We start from the raw sequence: 26,077 nt of genomic DNA, 5'->3' as shown, positions 1-26,077 counted from the left end.
TCACTCCTTCCAAGGTAATCCTCATGATAGGATGCACTTAATTTATGCTGTTGATGAAACTGAACTGAACTGATTTGCATATCGTCAATACACGTAAGTTCTGAGTAGAGGTCCAGCCATAAATTATTATATCCCGTGTCACGGACTTGCTGTATCTAGCAAATTCTGGAATAATGCTGATTGCAGGTGGTTGGTGAATATTGACACTATTCCAGATTTATAAGGCTGTATTGGAAGGCACGTGAAAATAAAATCTTCTTTGGAACAATGTCCCTGTTTAAAACTACTCTCATTGAGACCCAGCTGGGCATTCAGCAATGCCAGCCATTGAATAAGATCTTTCAAGTGCCTCAGCCTGCTTCACCTGTCAAACTGGCTCGGTGGTTTATAAATGAAACTCTATTTGTTTCCAACGCTCTTGATCCTCCAGCTCTTCTCTATCCATGTCGCATATTCTTGCTTTTCCTTATTTGAGTGTCTTAACTCTCCTAACGCATATCATCAGTTTTCATTTAATTCTTTTTTTAAGTGATGTACAAAGAGTACTGAAATCAGTCTTGGCGTTTCTGTGCTGTTTTATCATCTTCACAACCCCCGTTTGTTTTTTCGTTTTTTGTGTTCTTCTTCAGCTTTTTTTCTGTTGCAAAATAAGTTTCTTTTTCATCTCTATTTGGCTTTTAACTCATGAGTGTCAGTTTCTCAAGGCTTCCTTTTGTGCATTTCTTAACACAGACCTCACATCCCCTTTTCTCATCAGTCAGTCAATCAATCAATCATACATTTTGTTAAATGGCTCCAAATTAAAATAAGAAATCATAAGCAAATTAGAAGCATCCCCTTGCCACGAGAAAAATCTGTTTTTGAGGCATAGCCTGCTTTTTTCTAATATGTCATCTATATGCTTATAAGCATTACAGTAGAAAGTATATATAACCTGGACATTTGAATCCCTTTTTTTTTTTTAGCTTCACTGTATTAAAAATAAATAAAATCCATGCTGAAGCACTACGTACAATGATCTTAGTGACAACATATTTTCCTCCTCACCAGCAACTACTTCTTCCATTTTTTAGGTCAATGTCCACAACACAAATTAATGTTATTTATTGTACACCAATGTAAAAGGAGCCTACCAGATATTAGAGAAAGATGTGCAAAACACATAGAGTTTGGCCCTAACTAACATAAAACCAAGGACATATATAGATGAATGTTTATTTAAATGATTCCTTAACTATTTTCCTTGACTATGTTCCCCATTACTTTGGTGTAAAATGGAGGAGAAAGAGTTGAAAAGGGGAAGGCAAAACAAAGATAATGGGAAAGTGAAAAAAAAGCAAAACACAGGAGGAGTGTGGTAGTTGAAGAAAAAAGTTAGTGGTCCTGGGGGTGTGGAAATTTCTCTCCCAGACAGATCCACTGGCCCAGATTCTTACAATAGCTATTTTTGCATTCCATTTGAAATAAAAAAGTAGATAGACCATGCCTAGAAAAAAAAACTGAGTTCCATTTTACAGATATTAAACACTAACTTCTTCAATTACATGTTCACTATTAGTAGCAAAAGGGAAAAAAGCCACAAAACTATGGAAAATAATACTAGTAAAAATATAGCATAACATGACCTCTTTCTCGCCAACTGAATGATACTGTTGAGAAGGAATATACATATATAGGCATTGCTTATGTATAATATTTCCTTTGATTTGAAAGCCAGTATATCTTTTACCTAAAATCCTTTGCAGCTAAGAAATCTGATGATAGAATGAGCCATGAAGTTTTAGTAGAAATAGAAACAGTACGCCCACTCTTCGTCTAAGTTCCTGTTTCTTTTCACACTAGGGATTTGATATTCATCATCTTTATTCTTTAGCTCCAATCAACAGGAGAATTTGGAACTTTCATGCACATGTAGATGTATTATTGAATACATTTTAAATATTCAAAGTGTATTGTAGTTCTGTTTTATTAAAGTATCTATAAATAAATACCCACATAGATAATTAGTTATTTCTTCTCATCTCTATTGTAACCTTGGTACAGAGGACTAGAGGCAGAGGAGAGACTAAGCAATTATGTATGTAATTCCTGGTGGCCATCACCCTAGGGCACACTGTCCCCTAAATGGCCAAGAGAATAAGTCTGGATTTTATACATTTTTGAAATGTGAATTTCAGTTATTCACAAAATAAATATATGCATTTTCAGAAACCATTCCACTTATAATATTCCATTTATTAAACCATCACAGTAGATATTTTATTATTTGAATTGGAAATATTAGACAATGAAAATAAATGCTGTAGGATCTTGCAGAATTGAAGCTTTTTCAGAATAATCTGGTAATGTTAATGTTAACGATTACCAAATTTAAATGGACTGGAACTAGCTGACCTCTTAAGTACTGCTGGCTCTCCAATTCAGTAAAGTTGCTGAAGACTAAAGCAGCAACAGAGGTTTAAAATATTGAGATATATTTATCTTCAATGCTTAGAAATTAGTAAACAAAATAAATTTTTTTAGTAGTTTTCAAAAACAAATCAGGAATTTAGACCTGCTGTCATGAAATGTAGCATTTGATTTGATTCCAATCTTTCATGAAATTGTAATGGCTCCACTTGTGGAGAATTTGATTAAATGAAGGTTCATTTCCTGCTTTCAGGAAGATCAGCCAAAAAATTTATGACTCCATAAGATGGTTCTGCTTGACTTGTTGGCTGCTAAATGAAAATTTTATTCATTTAAAATTTAAGGAAAATTCTCTTAATTTTCCTTCATGATTTGCCCATTTCTCTTGCAAATATTGTTTGCCTATAGGCTGGTTGTATCTCCAGTGAATACAGTTTATATTAACATTTGGGTTATGAGAAAGATAAAAAGTTACGAGTTATAACTAAGGATTCAGAAGTAGATAAGAAAAACTGCTAAAAGAATTTTTGTAGAAATAAAAAAAAATAAGTAAATACTTTTTAAAACTTGAAGTAAAGGGAGAGAGGTTACTCAAACTTGCTATAAATGCGCCAGAGATGAAAAGTCTAGAATTTGTATTTTTAAATAGTTAACCAAGACCTAAAATAAATGAAATACTTAGACTACATATTTTGTCTCATGATTTCTGAAACTTTGAGCTCTAAAACTTTTGGGAAGGTAATTTATGCTTTTTTATATGAGCTTTAATTTTTTAATTTCAGTCATTCATGCATGCATGAATGAATATTTACTGAACATTTATTGTGCACCAGTTATATATCAGACCTAGGTCTAGGTACTTGGGATATATTCATGAACAAACAGGCAGAGTCTTGCCTTCATGAAGCTTAGAAATAAATGAGGAAAGACAGTAAAGGGTAAACATAACAAATAAATAAATTGTATAGCACATTAGAAGACGATAGATATTATACAAAATGGAGTAAGGGGGATTGGGAGTAGGAATTACAGATTGCAATATTGAATTGGATGGTCAGGTGAAGCCTCCTTGAGAAGGCAACAACTGAGGGAAGACTTCATAGAAAGAATAGAATTGTCTCGAAAAAAGTGTCCACACACCAAAATTTAACTATTAAAAATGTGTTAACTTATATAAGACATGGATTACATAATATGATGTGATGTTTTCTCATGTAACACTTAAGATTTACCATGATGTTTGATGATTTCTGACTTGATAGAATAAAATAAGGATAGTGATTGTGTAAAGGCAAGTACTTTACTATTATCTGTACTTCTAGGATAGGAGGTAATTTCAACAAGGTGTTTCAAAGCAAACATAAGCCCAAATTGTCAAACAGCAAAGTTCTTTAAAAACACCTGAACATATATTGCACTCATATGACCCTATATCCTCTGCTAAGATTAGACCAGATAGATAGTAATTAAAATTATGATGTTTTCCTCACCTCCAGGAATGCTTGTGTTTACACAATACATTATTTAAATATGAATTGCTGGAATCTGAAATAATTCTGAAAGTAAAAATCTATGTTTTTATCTTCTCTCTTTTATGCACAGCCTACTTACATAACAAGTAGTCTGTCTAAACTCCCGATCCTAGAAAAATAGAAAATTCTTAATTCTGTGTTTAATTTATCTCTTCCTTTTCTTCTATCTTGTAAGTGTAAATGGAAAATTCTTAGTTCTATGTTTATCTCTTCCTCTTCTGATACCTTCTAAGTGTTAGGATGAATTACAAACTAATTAGCTGAGAAGTCCAGGGATTGAATTTCTGCTCCATCACTTACCAGCTGTGTTCCCCTGGGCACTTTACTAAACCTAATTAGGCCTATTTCCTCAGCTGTAAAATAGAGGCACATGACTCTCAGAATTGTTGAATAAAATAATGTACTCAGAAAGATTGGCACTTTATAGGTCTTAATCATTTTATCAGAATCATGTCATATGCTTTTCAAGTTGGCAAGTATTAGAATAAATAACTGAACGTAAGTTCCTGAAAAATATACCAAGCCCATATATAATAATAGGCATTATAGTATCATGGTGGTTTTGTTTTTGTTTTGTATGTTGGTGATTCGGAGAAAGGAAGGAGCCTTACGACATTATGTGCTTGTGGGAATTTTGGAAGCCATTATGAAAGAGACAGAACTTTAAATGAACCAAAAAGGAAGTGTAAGATTTGGGTTGGAAGAGAAGAAATCAATGATTCCTGAAATAAACTAACGATTATGGTAGGCCTTAATGGGTGAGAAATTTTTGTGAACAGAACGATATGGGAAGCATCTTAGCTGTTCATTCTTTTGTCATAATAGCGTAGTTCTGTAAGGGTTGCTATGCACAAATAATTTCACTTGTTGCTATGTTCCTAAAATACACATTTTACTTCTGTTTTTCATTTCATGTGTTTTTACTTTACAGTTGCCATTTATTTACTAAAAGCCAATGTGTAAAACGTCCTCTCTCTACTAAGGAAAATGTGCTCTTACAATTTGTTTATTTAGTATATATGTAATCATATAGCCTTTATTTATGCAGCCATGGCTACACAGTATGTTTGCAAAACATATGCTTATACAAGAACGCTTTTGCATAATGTTCACTATAGATCCTAAAACTTATGAATAAAGAGCTTCTAAAACAATGGCACCATAATATTTATTGCAGTTATTATTATGAAGGTACATTACATTAATAGAGTACTGTCTACCCCTTGTCACTGCCACTCAGGCTAAGAAGACATTGTACATCTTCCTAGTCAATACAATCTCTCATACTATTTTCTATAGAGGTAAACACTATTCTGATTTCTGTCTCTGCATATTAGTTTTATCTGCTCTGGAACCTCATATGTTATTCCATATATTTAGTTTGGTATTTAGTTTCACTAGATATTGCCAGACAGTTTTCCAAAGTGGTTGTATTAATTTAAGCTCTTACCAGCAATGTATGAGAGTCTAGTTGTTCAACTATTATAGTTTTCTTTTCGACCTTTTGAGAGCTTTTAATTCTCAACATAGTTCTTAAAGTATAATGAGATTATGACTTTATGAATTGAAGTAGCAATTATTTTTCATAATTGTAGTTCATGTGACAATGTTTTAAAAAAGAAGTTTGGTTCACTTTACTTTGGTTAAAGTATGTGAGAAGAATAGAACTTTGGGTATAGTCATTTCATAAGCTTAGGTGGTAATGTCATATGAAAGCTAAATATGGCTTTTAAGCTAGGTATTTTACTAAATTGCAGTCAGACTTTGAGAGCTGACAATAAGAATAACCTCTCTTTCTTTCTCTCTCCCCATTTATACCATCCCATTGACTTTCTTGATAAGTGAAACAAAAGCATTGATGGAATAAAGAAAAATGATAATTTATTACTTTTAGAATTGTGCAAAATTTGTCACTGAAATATGGATATCTCTGAGGTTCAAAATGGTGCATAATCCAAAAATAATTTGAAATGTATTATGTACATACATTTGGATAAGAATATAAGTGATTTAAAAAAAAAAAATCACCGCACTAAGATTCTAAATGAAATAGTCAAGCCAAACTCTGATGATTGTGACTCAGAAGTATTAAAGCCTGATTCAAGAGCAATTGGAAAGTGATTTCCAGTTATCTTGTCTTACTCTTCGCCCTACTTGTTTGGAATAAATTCACCCTTCTCATTGCAGTCCAACTCTAATCAAAATCACAGTGAAGATGTCAAAGATGACCACATGCAACCCATATGTCAATATGCTCTTTGCTTTTTATAAATATACTTTATTTTGTAATTTGTTTTTTATCTAAGTTCAGTGAAGATACTGAATATTTTAGTTTAAATATTTCCTACTGGGTCTTATGTATAAGACATAGTTAAAATATATATAAAGTAAGGCAGATAGTTATAGGACTTCGGGCTTGGATAATATCAATATTATTTTCAAATTTTAAGTAAATTAATAGTCCAGAACTCAGTGGCATAGAGTACCTAGTAAAATTAAGTAAAATATCAAACAGACAATAAGCTAACAAATGTAGTTCATTTTTAAATCATAACAAAACTTGTGGCAGGAGTCAAGTGATTCAAGGATTCTACTGTTTCAGGGGAAATTTTGTCCCTCAGTAATAAATTTGTCCATTGTTTGCTGTCAGCATTATTTTCATGAGTTTCTCAACATGTGGATGTTTTTATAACTAGTAACTCAGCTTCATTGATGGTGTATGGTTAATAATTTTTATAGTTTTCTATGAAAAACAAAAGACAGCCAAACTCTAAGAATTCACAAAAGTATCTCAATTATCCGTTGTCTTGTATTCTTAGAAAATGACATATCTAAGGGCAGTAATTATATTTCACAGATAGTACTTACTCCACGTTGGAAACAAATGGGAAAAAAAGAAGAGAAAAAGAGTATACCAACTAATTCTCATGTACTGAACTAGGTATTCCTAAATATTAAATGACCCCTAGAAACTATTAAATGTTTTTGAAAGCTGTGCTATATTTTTAGACTGACCAGGACCATTATATATGCTTTCATGATAGAATATGATTCATATTTCAAGATGTAAGTCTTAGGCATCATTTTTTTATGTTCGGAAGTGAACAGAAGACAATACGTTAAAATAAAACATTCACTTTGAAAAATCACCTTATTGTCCAAAATCATTGGAGTCAAATAGACATTTAACAGAGAGATTATATTTAAAGGGGCATTTTTTTTTTTTTTTTTTTTTTGCAAGGGGGAAAGAATTCTAATCAGTACGTAGGATTCACTAAAACCTGAATCTCTTGTGATTATTACCTATGGTAGTCATATTTTTAAAAATGTGATTTATTCCTTTTATAGCTACATACTGGGGAAAGAGGATGGTAATGGTGGGAGCAACTGTGTTTTAGACATCAAAAAAAGCAATATGACCCTATCTATAGATGAGTTAATCCAAAAGCATTGAATCATATGAACTGAATTGAAAGAACAATTTGGAAAGAAAATAAAACAGTAAAACATCAAGGTCAAAATTCTAACCACAGTATTTACTGAGTGGTTGAGAAAGATTTTAAGAAATTTGCGCCCTCCAGTGGTTGTTTTGGAATGAATTATTATCATTATTTTGTAATTTTTAATTTTACCTGGGATCTTCATTTTCCAGCTTTATTGTTTTTGGTAACCCAGGGAAGTTTACCTTGTCTATACCTAGGAGGAGCCTTGGGAGACCAACTCAATTTGATTACTCAGTTTTATGCTTGCAGAAAGAATGAGGCCAGTAATGATAAGAGTGCCTAGTATATGATGATGAAGTTTAGGCTCAACAAGATAGGTTCACAAAGGGCAATCATGCTTGATTTATCTGATTGCTAGACTGGAAATGAAGGAAAAGCAGTGACATAATTACCCCATATTCCTCAGATCTCAAATAAAATCCAGCACAGATATTTGCAAAAGTCTTCAGAATGATTGCAATGCATTTTAAAGAAGGATATCACTGATTTAGCAAATAAAAGGTTTACAAAATCAAAGACAAAGGATGTTTCTGGAATCTATGTTGCTTGCAAATGGAACAAAAGAGAGCAGGGAAAGAAAGTCACTTGGTGAAAGAAGAAAAGCAGAGGACTGAGTCAGGAAATGCTATGGGTGCCTGTTTTGTGAGCTTGGTCATATTCTTTGGGCCTCAGCTTTCTCACCTATGAAACAAAGGATGTGGACTAGGCTAAGTGGTTTCCATGAAGCCAGTGTTTGGACAGAGGCAAGGGGTAGCAGAATTGATCTCATACAAAAGAACCGTAATTTAAATATTTGTGAAAGCAAAATTAGCTAGTGATTAAAAAACTGGCAGAAAGGTGGCTCAAGAAGAATGCAAATTTATCTTAATGAATTCAAAATACAGTATAAAACTGATGGAGGTGATCCTTTCAAGAAGGAAAATAAAAGAAACATATCATCTTTCTCTCAATTTCCTTCCCTGTAGTCTCATTCTCTTCTCTCTGCCATCATTTTTTTTTTCTCTTGACTTTCTGTTTCCGGTAACCATGGTGATGCTTCTTCCCAGCAACCTTCTTCACAGCTGGCCTTTTTGGTTCTCATCGAATTCTGCTCCATTCACTAGTTCAGGTTACTAACAATGCTGGGTAAAAATTAATTTATTTATTGACATTCTTCTCCTTCCCTTTTCTCCAGGAAATAAATGCAGGGAATTATTCCACACTTAACCTCCCTACACAAGGGGCACTGTAAAACAGGGATGTTCAACTGCTAATTTCAGTTGCTAACATGGAGGGTATACAGATTATGCCAAAGATTGAATTCTCTGCCTGGGCCCTTAGGGACTGAAAAGTCCCAGGACCAAGCTGGTTGCCACCTCCTTTTGCTTTTTTATGTAAATAGAATGAAATAGATTGCCCCCTAGAAATCACATATCGGCTCTGGTTTTCTAATTCTCTTTGTGGCTATTTTTTTTTCCTTTTTCTCTTGTAAGGAAAACATGGCCAAGGGCATAATTATAACTGTTAAAAGGGTGTTGAATTTTCTGTAGGAAAATATACATAAATATATGCATTTCTTTAATGAGCATAGTTATTTTGGAATATAAATAAGCAATATACGATAATTTAAAAATATTGTAATTATCTGCCAATGGCAAAACATCCAAAAATCTCTGATATCCTTAATGCAGATAATAAAAATTCCCATAAACTAGTATTTAGTTATGTCCAGTTCGTGTAGCTTAACTTGTTTGTAATCCTATATGGCTGAAAACTGTTTCTCTATTTAAGCTCTGTGTGTGTGTGTGTGTGTGTGTGTGTGTGTGTGTGTGTGTGTGTGTGTGTGTCTGGCATTAACACAAAGGAGACCAGATGATGACATTCATAGGCTGATAGACTCGACTCCTGGGGACACACTTGGATGGAGGCAATTAAAATGCCTGTCAGGCATTTGGTACCAGAAGCCCCTATGGCAAACCGCTAAAACGTAAGTGAGGGCTGCATCCTATTGTCAGTGAATGATGGCGGAGCTGAGTGGCTTGTCATCATTCTCGAAAATTCTGAGGCTAGTGAGCTCTTTCCCTCTCTCCCACTCGCCTTATTTTCCTGTTCGCCACTGCGGGGACTTTTTCTAATTTGCAGCTTCCCTTTCCCCGGCACACACAGACACGAGCTGGTGGCTTGCAGACTGCGTCTGTCTAGAGCTAGAGAGCCGGAGAGCCAGCCTGTGGGGATAATGCTCCCGGAGAAGGATTCTGCAGCAGTTCTCAAAGGCTAGACTTGAATGGTGTTGCTGCATACGCGCTGGTAATGGTTCGGGGCTTTTAATTTTATTTTGTTTCATTTTTAATCCGTTATTCAAAGGATGTGCTTTATGTAATCTCAGAGTAAAAATGTTTTAAAATTTATTATTGAGCTTCCTAAATATTCAAGTACTGCATTTTTTTTGTACTACAGATCTCCAGGCATAGATTTATCATTTAAATATAAAAAATGCGTTTGCTTAATGGTGAGTTATAATTTTTGATATTTAGTTAACAACTTTATACATACAGATATATATATATTCTTTTGTTTTGTTTCGGTAGATTCTTCAGCTTGTCTCTAACCGAGGAAGCATTGATTGGGAACTACTCATTCAGAAAATTAAAAGGTACCACATGTTTTGTTTGGATCTTTTAATGAGGGAAAATCTGGGGAGAATTGGAATATTTTATTTAAATTAATTTATCTACAATTGGTCTTTTATCCTTAAGCTTAACTTGATCATTGTCTATTGCATATACCATTTTCTATGCAGATACTTCCATTATCTAAGGTTGTTTTGATTAGACAATGACTAAAGAATTGTGTCTTTTGCCTATGTTGCAAGTTATTAACAAATATCAACATGTTTAGCTTATTTGGAGATTTTATCATTGTAACAGTTTTTTTTAAGTCCGAAATTCTCCATCTAAATGAAAATTCATTAATTTGAATTTAAGAGAAATATGCTAAGTAATGATTTTATCTGAACAAATCCTGCTGATGAGTGATTTATTAAAATGGTTAAATGAAATGCCTTGCCCTTCCCAGGTAGAATGGGTGCTAGAGACGAAAGCCCAGGAATGACTCAGTATTGTTGGCTTTACGAATAAAATATTGTAACTTCTTTATTGATGTTTTAGTTTTTAACAATGGATATATTTAAAAGCTGAGGTTGTTAGTTTTTAAAATAACTTATTTTACATATGCTTTATTTGAAATTGACAGCATAAGAAAGCAATCCTTCATCTTGCCATGAATGCACTTGAATCCATTTGATCTGGGCCTCATGCCTTATATGAAAAACATTAATTTTGAAATTCAGCATCAGGATATATATTGATTTGAGATGGCAATTATGAATATTACCTTTTCCTTAAGACCATCTTTGATGTTAACACCTATTCAAGTCAATAAAACCTATATTTGTAATTTGCCTTTAAAAAATGGAAGACATTTTCTGCCTTACTGAGAAGAAGATCAGTAATATCTTTTAAGCCTTTCCTTGGGATCAATGTATAATACTTCCTCTCAAGACTGTCAGTTCAAAGCATTTTCTATAATAAGTTTAGTTTTTAAAAAAGTATACCTGAAAATAGTTAATGTTCAACTACTGACCCTGAAATATTATGTGAGTGTATACCTGTGAATGTGAATATTTATAGCAGGTGAAGGAGAGTAATACATCGTCCTTTGTTAATATTCTCTGCAATGTGTAATCACGAGAACCTTAATTTATTCATTTCACAAGCACTTCTTAAGAGCCTTGCTGCTGTGGATAGTTACTGTGGGAGAGAGGGAAGGGGTAGATGACACTGTCCTCAGCCTTCTAGAGTGTAGGCAGCATCACATAAAGATTTTTGAACAGGAGAATGAATGCGTTAAAATAAATCAGTGTGTTCTAAGAAAGGAAATTGCATTATTTCAGACTGTGAACAAAAGCTAATACTAGTCTTGGAGACACATAAAATTATATTGCATTTCTTCCTCAGAAATTACTCAGTAGAATTATGTATGAAATCCCCCAAATAGGACTGTTTCTCCCGGATATTGTTAAACCCTTGAGACCATTCTCTCTTTTTATATTTCATTCAAAGTAAGTGAAAATATTTATGTTTGGTGGAAAAAAAAATCTATTTGGTATTTTCCCATCTAATTAAATCTGGAGAGCATATATTTCTTATGAAGGTCCATTTCCTAATCTTCATACTCATTCAGCAACTCATTATATTAATTTTGAACTTTAGGGTATGTGTATGAATTGAGAAAAGGGGAAATTATTTAACTACTAAAAAATGACTTCGATGCATTGTCAATAGGAACTAATAAGTTCTGTTATGATTTGCCTGGATATTGGAGAAGGGGCATATGACCTCACTAACAGGCCTCTGGCATCTAAATTTTGTAGGACCAGTTAAAAATTCATCTAGTGGTATGCTGACAAAGTACATATAATAAAAAAGGAGTTTATTAAAAGAATGGATTGGGTGGTCAAATCAGAACAGAATTTGACTACTGGAGTCTAAGAAAATCAGGGCCCTATATCATGGTTTTTCTAGTCAATATTGTGATGAGTTAATTCCTTTACTGATTTCACTCATATTTTTTTCCACTTATGTTTTTAACATATAGTATAGTGCCTGGGTCACAGTAGGAATTCAATAAATGTTTATTTGATTTGTCAGCATTTTCCTCCATTACTTTTTGTACCTCCATTTGTTCTTGCCTTTCATAAGATTATACACTGTGAAACAGACATCTGGTCATTTTTTTTTTAGTTACCCAAAATATTCATTACATGTTTCTAATAAATAATAATTAGATTATTAATACTGAATAGAAAAGTGACAAACCATGTATAGAAATTTTTTTAGGCCATATGGAAAAGGGTTTTTCTGGTTTTAGATTAAAATGTGAGGAATTCTTGAAATATCCCTTTTCACGTTCATCAGCTCGGGGAAATAAGCCAAACTGCAGCCTGAGCTTTGCTTATGGACGCTTCCTAAATACTACTCCCAGGCTTGACATTGTTTATTGCTTTTCATGTCTTTGGCCAAGATTTTGCTGCAGCAAAGGGGAGGAGGCCTTTTCCCCCATCCCTTCTCTATACATGTAATATGAGAAATGATGTCATACTTACTAGTCCATAATGAGCAGCAAAGCATATAAGGATAGATGGATGGATAGATGGATGGATGGATGGATGGATAGATAGATAGATAGATAGATAGATAGAATCTTTTCTATATATTTAAGGAATCTATCAAGAAACTTTTAGAATCATATGGCTTTAGAGAATGCTATTCTTTCTTGCTGTCATTTATTTTCGTTAATAAAAATAAAATATTTTTTTATTAACTATGTGACAGACAATATCCTAAATCCTTAACATATATTATCCCCTTTAGCTCTCCCTATAATCCTGGGAGATAGGTATGGTCTCCATTTTACAGATAAATGAATTGAGACTACAGTTGGACAAACTCAAGTCTGGCCCCCAAGTCCTTCATATTAAACACTAAATTTTACCACATTTTTTTATAGGAGATTTTTGGTACCTAGTCATTGTCTTAATGTTCCATGCAATAAGGTTAAAACAGTATACTTGTAAATATCTTGATTTATCTGCAAGTATAAATCAAAATATCCATATCTATCTATCTATCTGTCTATCTATCTATCTATCTATCTGTCTGTCTGTCTGTCTGTCTGTCTTCCATCTGTGGTAGAAGTGAATATGTCTTCAAATACTTAACTAATATTCAATCTGTACTGTATTTTAATTTTTTAGATATTTTAAATTTAACTTGAAGAATTTTATTCTTCAAGGATGAATGTCAAAGATAAATTAGGAAGTTTTAAAATAAATGCATTCATAAAGCATTTTCCATGTCATTATAGTGATGTGTTATTTTGAATTGCATAATCTATATAAGAAAATTAGCCAGAGAATCCAAGTGCTAAATAGCATAACTGATGTCATAACTTGCAAGGTTTTGGGTTTTTTTTTTCTTTTTGAAGTGAAATAATGGCATAAGAATGTTCAAATGGCCAAAATAAATTAACAAGCAGGCAACAGGGCCATGGACAAAGTAAAGCTACCAATTCAACCTCAAGGGTAACTAAGTCAGAAAAATCACTGAAGCTGTTAACAATTACACAAATATGTATTAAGATTCTCTACTTGCAAGTATTACAGGAGAACACTTCCGGAGTGCATTTACAGGAGAACACTTCCGGATCTCAGTTGGAGTCAGCAAAATAAGATGAGGAAGTAGTACCAAGGCTTATTGGTACCACAATAAAGACATAAATAATTTTTTTTCAGATTTTATTTTAGGAAGTACATGCAGGTTTGTTACCTGGGTATATTGTGTGATGCTGAGGTTTGGGGTATGAATGATCCTGTCACCCAGGTACTGAGTGTAGTATTCAATAGTTCATTTTCAACTCTTCTGTCTTCCTTCCCTCTGCCCTTTAGCAGTCCCCAGTGTCTATTGTTACCATCTTTATGTCCACAATTGCCCAATGTTTAGCTCCCACTTATAAATGAGAACATGCGGTATTTGGTTTTCTGTTCCTGCCTTAATTTGCTTAGGATATTGGGTCCAGCTGCATCCATGTTGCTGAAAAGGACATGATTTAATTCTTTTTATGACTGTGTAGTATTCCATGGTGTATATGTACCATATTAAGGATAATTTATTAAGGAACTTCATTACAGGGCATTCTAATCATTGGAATAGGATTCAACAGGAAATACTTCATAGAGCATGTGTGTTTTGAGGCAGAACTTAGGGATGAATAGAAGTATTCAACGGGAGACGACGTATGGAGGAGCTGCAGAAAGAACAAACATTAGCAAAGGAATCAAAGGAAGTGAACATGCTTGGAAAGCACAGACTGATCTCATTTCTATTCTAGAGTATAAAGCAGAAAAACAGGACTCAGAATATAAAGTGGCATCATATTAAATGGCTAATAGTCATCGTTTTTGAAACATAAAATTTAATTTCATTCAGTTCAACTTAATACATTGGAAGAGGACTTTAAATGCCAGTTGAGGAGGTTTGTTTCTTATTCAGTGGGAAGCTATTGAATACTTTGAACAGGAAACTACTGTGACCAAACTGTGTTTTCAGATGATTTATTTTATAGCTCTATGCGAGCTAAATCAGAATTGTGTGTGACAGCATGCTGAAGAAAGCATCACTTCAGAAGCTGTCATAGAATAATCCCAGGGGAAAACAAAAGTCCAAAGAACGTATTGACTGTGGGCATGAAAAAGAGGTCATGATAATGAAAGATGCTTCTGAGCTCAAGTTCATAAACAGAGTAGAACAACTGCTTGATTGGTAGGAGGAATAAACAGCAGAAGGACTCAAAGGTGTCTCTGAAGTTTGAATTTGATAACTGGAAAAAGTAAAGGGAGAAAACAGCTGAGAGCTATGCGAGGAAAGATCCTTCTTTTATTTTTATTGTATCTCTAGTCGCTAGCAGAATGCCTAGTACATAGTAGACAGCCAATAAATGCTAAATGAATGAGAGCGTGAATAAAAAATGAAAAGGTATGTTTAGGACATGAGGCTGGGTATGTGGGTGGACTGGGCTCGTAGATTGCAGAACACGCAGATCCAAAGCTGAGAAGGGAAGTTAGGGAGGGAGGCCGTGGGTGACATTAACAAGAAGAATAAGAGGACCAGAGGGAATCTCTTGGCAGCACCTGCATTTAAGATGCAAAATAAGGGACAAGAATTAACAAAATTGAATGAAAAATTAAAAAAAAAAAAAAGCAAACAAAGAAGAGGACAGGGAAGGTTATAGAAAACAAAGTTAAAACTCAGATTTTCCAGAAAAACTGAAGAATGAGAATAAAAAATTTGCTTCTGGGTTTATCATTTATTTCAATAATTATTTTGTTATAAAAACAATAAATCCACATTTTGTAAAATTTGTGAAATTTAGAAGAGTATAAGGAAGGAAATAATAGTCACCCATTATTATACAATCCAGAGAGTAATGTTAACAATTTTAAAACATTTTGATGTTTTTTTATCCTATTGCTTTTAAAATGTCATAATCAAAATTATAAGGATATAATTTTGAATTCTGCCTTTTTTCTTTCAGCAGTGTCTTAAACATTTCTCACAACATTTTGCCACCTGCATAATGTTGTCTCATCTAAAGATTGGACATTTTTATTCCCTACTGTTTTCCATTTTTCACTATGATAATGCTGCAGTGGAATAGCTTGTACATTACACTTACACAATATTTTAAATGATTTCCAATGAATAGTTACTTACAACAAAATCACTGTATTCTCTTTTGTCAAATTCCTGGACAGATAAAATTTGGTGGCTTCAAAATGAGCCTTGGCTTTCCCTCCAAGGAGAATTTGAGATCACATTAGCACCTGCCATGTGCCAGCATCTGTGAAAGGCACTTTAATTATCATAGTATCTCTGATGTCTTTTCTATCATGCCCACTTCACCAGTGAAGGGACAGAGACTCAGAATGTCACACATGTTTTAGGCACAGTTTTAAATCTGGGTCTGACTCTAAACCATCAAATTGTGGAGACAGAAATATCTTGAGAAATGAAGGAGTAAATAAGGATATGAAAACAATAGGAAAATACACTTAAGAAGTCCAGACTCAAAGAAAAGAGAGATAAAATATGAAAAGCAAGAAGGTGGTGACTTCAGTGGGCTTTTGCTGCTTATTAACGTGGAAAATCACAAGCCAACGGCAGGGGCAAATAGAGCAAGGTGCTACAAGTGTAATCAGAAAAAGGATAAATTTAAAGGAAAGGAGATAAAGAATGTAGATAAGTATTTGGGCTTGACATGCAAAATGTAGCTTCCTTATAAATAAGAGCAAGAGAAAAGAGGGTGAGACTTTTCAAGTGGTAAAGAAAAAATATGGGAAACCTTGCACATCCCATCTGCTCTTTATCCTAGACCGAAGGATATTCATTCAATGAATGTTAATTGAATACCCAATTCTATTCCCTTTTCCTTGCCTCATGGAACTTTCCTTCTAGAGAGTGGAAATAATCAGTGAGCTAACAAATAAAATTAAAATTACTCAGGCAGCTGTACAGAGAATGAATTATAAAGGGATAAGAGTAGGTGCTAAGAGATTGGCATCTTAAACTTTAAAGCAGAGATGAGAAAATTGGAGATCTTACTAAAATGCAGACTCAGAGTCAGTAGGTCTAAAGAGGGGCCTGAGAGTCTGTATTTTGACAAGCTCCCAGGTAATGATGCTGCTGGCCCATGGAAACCATACTTTGATTAGTAAAAGGCTAGAAGGCAAACATCCAGGCAAGAAAAATAAGAAATGACTGGAGAAGTGGTTGTTAGTAAGTCTGAAGTGAGCTCTTCTTTTGCAGCGACATAGCATACTTTTAAACCTCTTTGATGCAAAGAGTGAATTGCCTCTCTACTGAGTTTTTAAATTCCAGCCAGTTGTTTTACAAAAAATCCATTAAATCAACCCTAATGAGCCACTGACATTTTATTCTTTCTGCCCATTCTTAATGTTTATTATGCCATATAATGAATTTCTGTGGCTTGGGTTTGGGGATGTGTCCGTTTCTTAACTGCAGTTCTATTTCCTGCCTCATGATTTCTTTGGACTTCAGTGTCCTCTCTGCCTGGATTTTCAGCACAGCTGAATTCTCAGGCCCCTTAGCTCTTGACATCTATCACACTCTTCTGTAGGAAGCTTCTGAGTCTCCACATTCCATCTTCTTGCCGCCCACTCCTACTAAAAGCCCTGGGTGACTCTGCTTAAAGCCACAGAGGACTAAAAGATAGTCACTGACTTCGGGAAAGCATTTTTTTCCATTAAAATCATTTCTTTCTGGTGGACTGTTTTGGTTGGTGACAGCAACCTGCATTCTTCTGAGGGATTTGTCAGAACTCTACAGGAGGATGCATCTGTGTGTAGACAATCAAGAGCGTTCAGAGGGACCAAGTATTCATAAGAAGCCTTGACAGACTCTGTCAGGAAGAATGTTACCTTTCTGCCTTCAGTGCTAGACTGTAATTTTAGTTATCCCTTTTAGCTGTGGCAACTTGGAAGCACTGACCTATTTGGTTTTCCTCACATCACTCATTGTAACTATAAAATATCTAAGAAAAAAATCAAATAAATATAGCATATTCATCCTTCGAGGCAGAATAGCTCAAGTGCATGTTAAATATTTGTGGTATTCTCATCCTTATTAGCATTTATCCTTTGCTTAAGGAGCCAGTTCTTTCTCTAGACTATGCCATGACCAGGTTTGTTATCATTTTGTAATTTGGTGTATATTTAAACAGCCAAATAGGCATGAACAATGTCCTTAGAAACTAGAAATTTAAAATTGCAGTGAAGTATCAAATTCGTTTTTATGTGATGAGAAGTCAAGTTAAGTTGATAATCACATTTCTTCAAGAACACTAGGCAAGGTCCTTGAGACGAACCATGTTAACAGGCACCTTTGTACTCTTTATGTTGTCTATATAGAAAATACTCTAGATGCACATGTCAGGTTGAAGCTAAAATAAGTGTTATACATGGGTGTGTGTATGTGTCAGTCTACTCTTTCTATAATGGACAGCACTGGTCTTCTTTGCATAATTAAGCTGGAATTGACTATGCAATTTGCAGAATTAGAATGCCATACCCATGCATTCATTTGTTAAAAGACTCTTAGGGTAGCACAGAATCATCTCTTGTCTTCCAAGATTGTCTCTCTCTCAAAAATAGAAGTCTGAATAAGTATTCGTTTCTTTTTTTTTGTGGGTTCCATTTGGGTCTGCATCAGATGGTTTGCGTTAACCTTTCTCCAGATTCTCTCCTGGTGTTAATGACTACATTATGACCATTTTAAAAAGCCAGATGTCCACCTTTGGCAATTGTTAAGGAAAAGATATTCCATTTAACACATTATAACCAAAATATATTTCTTCATCATGTGTAGGAACTTAAGAAATGATGTTTCTTTTTGGGAAGATCTTACATTTTATTTCCAAGGTGAACAATGGTTCTACCTAGTTTACTTTATAAATAATTTATTGCTTATTATAGGATTTTTCTCATGGTAAGATTTCATGTTAACATATACAGAATAAAGCGAAGCATGCAAGCATTAAGGAGTCTTCTCACATAGTGCCCAAGAGCCACTAATTAACATAATTTTGTACATAACTTCAGGAGAATTTGTAATATTTCAGAATCTTAAAACAAACCTAAGTAGACGGCCTGTACTTTAAATAGTGAGAGCAGAAATTCCTAAAATGATGGACTTTCCAAGATGACATTTGAGAAATATGAGATCTAACAATCAAAACATTTAAAAAATCATACTTGTGAGCCTGAGAAATTCATATAATTCTGGCTGTACTTTTCCTCTGTAGGAAAGTGGATAATCCAAGAGATAAAAGAGAAATAATAAATGTAATGTATTACATTAAGCACGCAATGTGTGCATGCTTAATGGAATAAGCTCCCTATGTTATGTTCACAAACACAGCCACTGTGAATTATAACATTGTTGGAATAATTCAACCAGTTAAGAAGCTGCATTTAAATTTTAAGAACAACAAAAAAAATAACTACTTCTGTACCACTTTTAAGTAGTATGAAACATTTTCTAATATGTGGTGTCCCAAAACTCCAACACTCTTTGGAATGGAAAAGGCAGACCTTGTTATTATATTTGCTATAAAAGAAAATATGGAAGTTTGAAGAATGCAAGTGATCTACCCAAGTCACTCCACTAGAAATGGTATACCTGGGACACATATCCTTGTTCTGACTGCAAAACATTTACTTCCTACTACTATGAAGTTAAAGCAGATAAATGAGTGTATTGCCCTAAATCTACAATATTTTAATAATGCCCTGACTTGATTGCTAAAATAAGGAACCTATCTAAGGCAGTGGTGACCTATACTAAGTGGATTGCCCTGGTACCTCAAAAGATTCCTGCCCTTCCAAGTCTTGGATTAGTGTGGCGTGGGTTTATGTAAATACTAGTAAAAATAACACAGTCTTTGCTGAAATGGTTTAAAACTTTTCAACGATAAAGGCAGATAAGGCTAAATATATCACAGAAAATGAAACAATTCAATATTATTGATTTAAAACACATTTGAAAGGATAGATTAATAAGAATTTATTGTTCAGTTTTGAGTTCCACAGAATTTTAAGTGAATGGTAAATAACTCAATAAGAATCCAGAATAGCAAAGAAAATGATTAAAGTTTCAAAAGATCACATCAATGGAGAAACATTTTAAAACAAAGGCATTGTGATTTCTCCATTGTTAGGATAATTAAAAGAGCTTATAAAGAGAAACTTTGAACTGGATCTCAGTTCTGGTCTCAGATGTAGACACGGAAGGGGAACATATGTAAGGAAAATGATGACCTCAGGGGCTGCTGAGTTAGGATCAAGGTGGTGGTTAGGTGTCCTGAGGCAGACACCCATGGGAATGGGTCCACTGAGGCTATTCTGTTTAGTGGCCCACCTCTTCCACAGTTCTCCTTCCCACCATCCCATCCATGCTCTCATTAGCATACCAGGGCTACTGAATTGTGTTTATCTGGTCTCCCTTTCTCAAGCACCATTATTACCTTAATCTTCCAGACAAACTAGAACACCCTTTTTTTATTGCTGTTATTTTTTTCTCTCTCCTTAGTGGCTCTCATTTGCTATCTCAAACAGTGCTGGCTAATAAACGCAGTAGCCGCTAGCCACATGTAGCTATTTAAATTCAAATTAATAAAAAATTTTAGAAATTGAAAGTTGACTTCTTTAGTCAGACTAACCACATTTAAAGCACCTATAGCCGCATTCATTTTATAGAACATTATATATTATATTACATTTCCATCATCACAGTAGGTTTGATTGAAGAATGCTGCTCTGGAGCTTAACCAGAACCTTCAACCAAGCATCCAAGGCCTAGGCTGACTCTCCTCCTCACCCACTAGCCTTAGCACACAGCCTCCACTCCACCTGCTACTGTCCTCCTCTTCATGGTCATTATTACAATTAGAGTTAAAATAATAATGACTCCTGTTTATTTAATGCATATTATATGCCAAGTACATACATTTTTTGCTAGATTATGAAAAAACAAAACAAAAAAGCTCATAAGACAGGTTTTTTTAAGCTTAATTTCTCAGAAGAGGAAAATGAGGTTTAGTAAGGTTATGTCTATTTTCCAAAGACAAGGAACTAATTGTTTGTGAAGTCTGAAATAAAACCCAGTCTGTCTGACCCCAAAGCCAAGGCTTTTCCCCTAACCTGTGGCCTCCTCTGCCAGGAGTCATTTGGAAATGTCTGGAGACATTTTTTATTGTCACAACTGGAGCAAGAGCTACTGACATCAAATGAGTAGAGGTGGCCAGAGATGCTGCTAAATCTCCTACAATGAACAGCTTTCTGCAATAAAGAGTTATCTGGCTCAAAATGTCAGTAATGCCAAAGTTGTTCATTTTCTATCTCCTTCCACAAGACTTTAAAGTCTAAAAAAAAAAATGAGGACTTTTGTTTCCCTACTGCTATTTTCCTACTGCCTTAAACAGTACTTATCGTAGAATAGGTATATAGTATATTTGAATGAGAGGTGAATTTATCATTTTTAAGTTAAAGTAATACCTATTCATGGTAAACAAATAAAAATTTAAAAACAAGCCAAACAAGAGGACCAAAAGAAAATGAAAGTTTTCCTCCATGTTCCCATCCCCAATCTCTCATCCCAGTGAAAACTATTTTCATAACTGCTGTTCCCCAAGAGTTCTTCTGATTACCATTTTAGCTGTAAATAGTACACTTCCGTTTCTTAACCTTGGACAGTATCTGTTGACTTACTACAATAAAAAGTGAGAAATTTAGCACACTAATACTTTCTCCCTCTCCCTTCTGTTTGTTAGATTATTATAATTTTTATATTGTCAAGGTTTATTTTTATTATGAATGTATTCTGTTCTCTATTTATAATTAATCTGTATTTTGTTTATGTTGATTCAAAAAATATTTTTTCCTGTTGAATCAAACACTGTAATCAGAACCACTGAAAAGTAAAGGTGATCTTGTATCTTCCCAACTCCTCCTTTTCAAGTGACTATATCCTAACGTTGAGATCCAGAGACTCTAATGCCTTTTCAACCTAATTTCTTTCTTCTAAGCTGGGCTCAGCATACTTTTTCTTTAAAGGGGTAGATAGTAAATATTCTTGGCTTTGAGGGTCATCTAATCACCATCACAGCAACTTACAGAGTTTCTGTTGTAGCTACAATGAACTCTGTCATTGTAGTTACAAAAGAAACCATAGATAATAAGTAAATGAATAGGCATGGCTGTTTTTCAATAAAACATTATTTACAAAAAACAGATGGTGGCTGTATTTTGTCCACAAGCCATGGCTTACTTACCCTCATTCTAGACTAAATTCCTCTTTCCCAGTGTCTTCTATCTCACATTGTCTTTTATTGTATTTCTTTTTGGTTTGACTGGAGTTTCTTCTGAAGGCATGTATTCGTATGCAGCTGGTCACTGATAAATCTGAGTCTTTTCAAGTACAAGACTTTACAAGTACTATCTTCATATAGTACTTATACTATATGTACTTATACTATATATACTATATGTACTTATACTTGTACCTATGTATTTATACCATATGTATCTTCATGTAATACTTATACTTGATTGATAATGTGATCAGCTATGCAGTTTTGCTCCATTACATTTTAGTATCCAGTGTTATTGATATGAACTCTGAAATAAGTCAGGTTCTCATTCTTCTGTGAAAAACTTTGATGGTTTTCTTTCTAGTAGGCTTTAGGAGTTTTGTGTGATTTGAAAATGATGTGTCTAGATGAAGATCTTTATCATTTGACCTATTTGGCAATCAGACTATTTTTAGTGATTTTTTTAAATTCAGAGGAACTGTGGTTTGCTTTTCTTTGATTTTTCATTCTATTTCTGCCTCTGTTCTGTGATTAGGGGATTCCTAATGATAAATATGTAACCTCAGGGGTCTATAATGTCTGCTTTTTCAAATATTTTAAATCTTTTCTTTCACTTTTTCTCCATTTGAGAAGGTTTTTGGTTTTTTTTGTTGTTGTTGTTAATTGAATCATCAACTTTACCTTTAGTCCTGCTAATTCTATTTTTTAAGATCAATTCAAATTATGCAATCAATTTAAATTCAAATTATTTGGGTAGTCATATATTAATTCCCAAGAATTCTTTCTTATTTTCTGATTAATACTTTTCCATAATTCATTTTTAAAAGGATGTTCTTTTTTTTTTAAGATGAATATTTTATTTTAAATGCTAAAATGTACAAAACACATTTTTCAGAAAAGAGAAAATCTTATCAATATTAGTATGTATCATTTTAGAAAATATAAAACCAATTATGTCCAATTGACACCATCATAGTCTAGCTAAGTATTCCAAGGTCTTTTCTTTAACTTTATAATCTCACACATTAACTCATATTAAAGAAAAAAAGATTCAAGTGTATCTACTTGGGTTAAAACATGCTCCTATATAATACCTCTTAACACCTTTAAATGAATGATTTAAAACAAAATACATATGTTTTGTGTACAGTACATAGCATATATCATTTATTGTACTAAAATATGCAACTAATTTTTCTTTTTTTTTTTCTTTTTTTTTTTAATTGCATTTTAGGTTTTGGGGTACATGTGAAAAACATGCAAGGTTGTTGCATAGGTGCATACGTGGCAGTATGATTTGCTGCCTCCCTCCCCTTCACCTATATCTGGCATTTCTCCCCATGCAATCCCTCCCCAACACCCCACCCCACCGCTGTCCCCCCCTCCCCCCCAACAGACCCCCGTGTATAGTGCTCCCCTCCCTGTGTCCATGTGTTCTCCTTGTTCAACACCCACCTATGAGTGAGAACATGTGGTGTTTGATTTTGTGTTCTTGTGTCAGTTTGCTGAGAATGATGTTTTCCAGGTTCATCCATGTCCCTACGAAGGATGTGAACTCCTCATTTTTAATGGCTGCATAATATTACATGGTGTATATGTGCCACATTTTCCCTGTCCAGTCTATCATCGATGGGCATTTGGGCTGGTTCCAGGTCTTTGCTATTGTAAACTGTGCTGCAATGAACATTCGTGTGCATGTGTCCTTATAGTAGAACGATTTATAATCCTTTGGATATATGCCCAGTAATGGGATTGCTGGGTCAAATGGAATTTCTATTTCTAGGTCCTTGAGGAATCGCCACACTGTTTTCCACAGTGGTTGAACTAATTTACACTCCCACCAACAGTGTAAAAGTGTTCCTATTTCTCCACATCCTCTCCAGCATCTGTTTTCTCCAGATTTTTTAATGATCGCCATTCTAACTGGCATGAGATGGTATCTCAATGTAGTTTTGATTTGCATTTCTCTAATGACCAGTGATGATGAGCATTTTTTCATGTTTGTTGGCCTCATGTATGTCTTCTTTTGTAAAGTATCTGTTCATATCCTTCGCCCATTTTTGAATGGGCTTGTTTGTTTTTTTCTTGTAAATCTTTTTTAGCTCATTGTAAATTCTGGATATCAGCCCTTTGTCAGACGGGTAGGCTGCAAAAATTTTTTCCCATTCTGTTGGTTGCCGATTCACTCTATTGACTGTTTCTTTTGCCGTGCAGAAGCTGTGGAGTTTGATTAGGTCCCATTTGTCTATTTTGGCTTTTGTTGCCAATGCTTTTGGTGTTTTGGTCATAAAGTCCTTGCCTACGCCTATGTCCTGAATGGTTTTGCCTAGGTTTCCTTCTAGTGTTTTTATGGTGTTACGTCTTATGTTTAAGTCTTTAATGCATCTGGGGTCAATTTTAGTGTAAGGTGTCAGGAAGGGGTCGAGTTTCTGCTTTCTGCATATGGCTAGCCAGTTTTCCCAACACCACTTATTGAACAGGGAATCCTTTCCACATTGCTTGTTTTTTTCAGGTTTGTCAAAGATCGGGTGGTTGTAGATATGTTGTGTCGCCTCCGACGCCTCTGTTCTGTTCCATTGGTCTGTATCTCTGTTTTGGTACCAGTACCATGCTGTTTTGATTACTGTAGCCTTGTAGTAGAGTTTGATGTCTGGTAGTGTGATGCCTCCTGCTTTGTTCTTTTTGCTTAGAATTGACTTGGCTATGCGGGCTCTCTTTTGGTTCCATATGAAGTTTAAGGTGGTTTTTTCCAGTTCTGTGAGGAAGGTCATTGGTAGCTTGATGGGGATAGCATTGAATCTGTAAATTACTTTAGGCAGTATGGCCATTTTCACGATATTAATTCTTCCTAACCATGAACATGGAATATTTCTCCATGTGTTTGTGTCCTCTCTTATTTCGTTGAGCAGTGATTTGTAGTTCTCCTTGAAGAGGTCCTTTACGTTCCTTGTTAGTTGTATTCCTAGGTATTTTATTCTCTTTGTAGCAATTGTGAATGGCAGTTCGTTCTTGATTTGGCTCTCTTTAAGTCTGTTATTGGTGTATAGGAATGCTTGTGATTTTTGCACATTGATTTTGTATCCTGAGACTTTGCTGAAGTTGCTTATCAGTTTCAGGAGATTTTGGGCTGAGGTGATAGGGTCTTCTAGATATACAATCATGTCGTCTGCAAATAGAGACAATTTGACTTCCTCCTTTCCTAATCGAATACCCTTTATTTCTTTTTCTTGCCTGATTGCTCTGGCTAGAACTTCCAGTACTATATTGAATAGGAGTGGTGAGAGAGGGCATCCTTGTCTAGTGCCAGATTTCAAAGGGAATGCTTCCAGTTTTTGCCCATTCAGTATGATATTGGCTGTCGGTTTGTCATAAATAGCTTTTATTATTTTGAGATACGTTCCGTCGATACCTAGTTTATTGAGAGTTTTTAGCATAAAGGGCTGTTGAATTTTGTCAAAGGCCTTCTCTGCATCAATTGAGATAATCATGTGGTTTTTGTTTTTGGTTCTGTTTATGTGGTGAATTACATTTATAGACTTGCGTATATTGAACCAGCCTTGCATCCCCGGGATGAATCCTACTTGATCATGGTGGATAAGCTTTTTGATGTGCTGTTGTAATCAGCTTGCCAGTATTTTATTGAAGATTTTTGCATCTATGTTCATCATGGATATTGGCCTGTAGTTTTCTTTTCTTGTTGAGTCTCTGCCGGGTTTTGGTATGAGGATGATGTTGGTCTCATAAAATGATTTGGGAAGGATTCCCTCTTTTTGGATTATTTGGAATAGTTTCAGTAGGAATGGTACCAGTTCCTCTTTGTATGTCTGGTAGAATTCGGCTGTGAAACCATCTGGGCCTGGGCTTTTTTTGGGTGGTAGGCTCTTAATTGCTGCCTCGACTTCAGACCTTGTTATTGGTCTATTCAGGGTTTCGACTTCTTCCTGGTTTAGGCATGGGAGGAGGCTACTGTCCAGGAATTTATCCATTTCTTCCAGGTTTTCTAGGATGTTCATTTTTAAAATATGTAACATTCTTTCAGATCTCTCTGAGAAAGACACTTGTAAGTTCTCTTTCCTGAATCACCTCTATTTCCTCAAGAATGATTTTAAAAATGTATTGTTATTGTTCGTGCTGCTTATTTTTCTCAAAAAT

General features: G+C 34.5%; 1 protein-coding gene across 39 annotated transcripts in view; it reads left to right on the top strand.

The window, feature by feature from the left end:
* Window positions 1-26,077, top strand: part of MAP2 (microtubule associated protein 2) — a 305,526-nt gene that overhangs the window by 144,124 nt on the left and 135,325 nt on the right. For 35 of the 39 annotated variants that reach the window (XM_064373057.1, XM_064373055.1, XM_064373052.1 and 32 more), the window contains one exon: window positions 10,012-10,076. The gene's annotated coding sequence lies outside the window, so the exon portion shown is untranslated. Of the gene's footprint in view, window positions 1-9,240; window positions 9,411-9,435; window positions 9,731-10,011; window positions 10,077-26,077 lie in introns of those variants that run through there. The other 4 variants (XM_064373048.1, XM_064373047.1, XM_064373050.1 and 1 more) reach the window with 4 other exon arrangements.

This window comes from Aotus nancymaae, unplaced genomic scaffold, assembly GCF_030222135.1.
Source record: "Aotus nancymaae isolate 86718 unplaced genomic scaffold, 86718_ANA_hifiasm-v0.15.2.pri h1tg000008l, whole genome shotgun sequence".
NCBI classification, from domain to species: domain Eukaryota; kingdom Metazoa; phylum Chordata; class Mammalia; order Primates; family Aotidae; genus Aotus; species Aotus nancymaae.
The sequence above is the reverse complement of the archived record's forward strand: the minus strand, read 5'-3'. Positions and strand labels throughout refer to the sequence as shown.